The sequence below is a fragment of the Hoplias malabaricus genome, chromosome 1 (assembly GCF_029633855.1).
Source record: "Hoplias malabaricus isolate fHopMal1 chromosome 1, fHopMal1.hap1, whole genome shotgun sequence".
Classification (NCBI taxonomy): domain Eukaryota; kingdom Metazoa; phylum Chordata; class Actinopteri; order Characiformes; family Erythrinidae; genus Hoplias; species Hoplias malabaricus.
The window spans coordinates 16,833,381-16,835,880 of record NC_089800.1 but is presented as its reverse complement, the minus strand read 5'-3'; the positions used below and the strand labels follow the sequence as shown (position 1 = coordinate 16,835,880).

At 40.8% G+C, this 2,500-nt stretch overlaps 2 non-coding genes across 2 annotated transcripts; both read left to right on the top strand.

Moving 5' to 3' along the window:
* The first annotated feature begins 552 nt into the window (after positions 1-552).
* Positions 553-625, top strand: trnar-ccu (transfer RNA arginine (anticodon CCU)). The gene has a single exon. It is a non-coding gene; the product is annotated as a tRNA-Arg (tRNA).
* A 908-nt stretch (positions 626-1,533) lies between these two features.
* Positions 1,534-1,606, top strand: trnar-ucu (transfer RNA arginine (anticodon UCU)). The gene has a single exon. It is a non-coding gene; the product is annotated as a tRNA-Arg (tRNA).
* The last annotated feature ends 894 nt before the right edge of the window (positions 1,607-2,500 follow it).

The following is a 2,500-nucleotide window of genomic DNA, read 5'->3' as shown; positions in this document are numbered from 1 at the left end:
TGCCAAAGCCAAGATCTGATGGTTTCACTTTCAATACATTCAAGTGAAAACATATATGGGTTTTGGACAGTGGAAATCTACAACTCTAATGACATATATGACATTATGGGGACATCGGATGCATGAAAAATGTTTTTTTCTTAGCATAAAAATAACGTTATTCCAAAGAGTAACCAGTCTTTGGCCATCCTATCTGTAATATATTTCACATCAGTGAAACATCATGTTTGTGCCAAAATAACAAACATTTATTGATGCATCCCATGTCTCCTTGATCTCATATCTGTCTTTAGAGTTGTAAAATTTCAAGTGTCCAAAACCCACATATTTTTTGACTGTAATATATTGGAAGTGGGATGGTGAGATCTCAGCTTTGGAACAACATAAGAGGATTTGACAAGCACACCTGCCTATGTCTGAGTCTCCCTTACGCAGGGTATGAGTTTGGAGAGGATTGGAGAAAGTCAAAAATTTCACCCAAAAATTTTCCAAAGGTGACCAGTGAATGCAAAGGCAAGCTAGGCAAGGAGAATATATGGAGTTTTTTTCTGAGCCCCAGTGGCCTAATGGATAAGGCACTGGCCTCCTAAGCCAGGGATTGTGGGTTCGAGTCCCATCTGGGGTGTACTGCTAGCAGAGTGGCGCAGCGGAAGTGTGCTGGGCCCATAAACCAGAGGTCGATGGATCGAAACCATCCTCTGCTAAAGATGAAGACACCCAACAATCTTTGGGGTTTCATTTTCAGACAAAAGGAGGCCAAGCTCTCTTGCTAGGATGTTCTCTCTCACATCAGTGAAAAGATAAGTCTAACCAATGCTATCTTTACATGAGGGGGCACCCAGATTTGAACTGGGGACCTCTTTTGATCTGCAGTCATTTTTGAGCAAAACTTTTGACTTTCTCCAATCTTCTCTGTACTCACACCCTGAGCAGAGGAGACTCATATTTAGACAGCGCTGGTCTTACTTTCAAGACATCTCATGCCAAAGCCAAGATCTGATGGTTTCACTTTCAATACATTCAAGTGAAAACATATATGGGTTTTGGACAGTGGAAATCTACAACTCTAATGACATATATGACATTATGGGGACATCGGATGCATGAAAAATGTTTTTTTCTTAGCATAAAAATAACGTTATCCCAAAGAGTAACCAGTCTTTGGCCATCCTATCTGTAATATATTTCACATCAATGAAACATCATGTTTGTGCCAAAATAACAAACATTTATTGATGCATCCCATGTCTCCTTGATCTCATATCTGTCTTTAGAGTTGTAAAATTTCAAGTGTCCAAAACCCACATATTTTTTGACTGTAATATATTGGAAGTGGGATGGTCAGATCTCAGCTTTGGAACAACATAGGAGGATTTGACAAGCACACCTGCCTATGTCTGAGTCTCCCTTACGCAGGGTATGAGTTTGGAGAGGATTGGAGAAAGTCAAAAATTTCACCCAAAAATTTTCCAAAGGTGACCGGTGAATGCAAAGGCAAGCTAGGCAAGGAGAATATATGGAGTTTTTTTCTGAGCCCCAGTGGCCTAATGGATAAGGCACTGGCCTTCTAAGCCAGGGATTGTGGGTTCGAGTCCCAGCTGGGGTGTACTGCTAGCAAAGTGGCGCAGCGGAAGCGTGCTGGGCCCATAACCCAGAGGTCGATGGATCGAAACCATCCTCTGCTAAAGATGAAGACACCCAACAATCTTTGGGGTTGCATTTTCAGACAAAAGGAGGCCAAGCTCTCTTGCTAGGATGTTCTCTCTCACATCAGTGAAAAGATAAGTCTAACCAATGCTATCTTTACATGAGGGGGCACCCAGATTTGAACTGGGGACCTCTTTTGATCTGCAGTCATTTTTGAGCAAAACTTTTGACTTTCTCCAATCTTCTCTGTACTCACACCCTGAGCAGAGGAGACTCATATTTAGACAGCGCTGGTCTTACTTTCAAGACATCTCATGCCAAAGCCAAGATCTGATGGTTTCACTTTCAATACATTCAAGTGAAAACATATATGGGTTTTGGACAGTGGAAATCTACAACTCTAATGACATATATGACATTATGGGGACATCGGATGCATGAAAAATGTTTTTTTCTTAGCATAAAAATAACGTTATCCCAAAGAGTAACCAGTCTTTGGCCATCCTATCTGTAATATATTTCACATCAATGAAACATCATGTTTGTGCCAAAATAACAAACATTTATTGATGCATCCCATGTCTCCTTGATCTCATATCTGTCTTTAGAGTTGTAAAATTTCAAGTGTCCAAAACCCACATATTTTTTGACTGTAATATATTGGAAGTGGGATGGTGAGATCTCAGCTTTGGAACAACATAGGAGGATTTGACAAGCACACCTGCCTATGTCTGAGTCTCCCTTACGCAGGGTATGAGTTTGGAGAGGATTGGAGAAAGTCAAAAATTTCACCCAAACATTTTCCAAAGGTGACCGGTGAATGCAAAGGCAAGCTAGGCAAGGAGAATATATG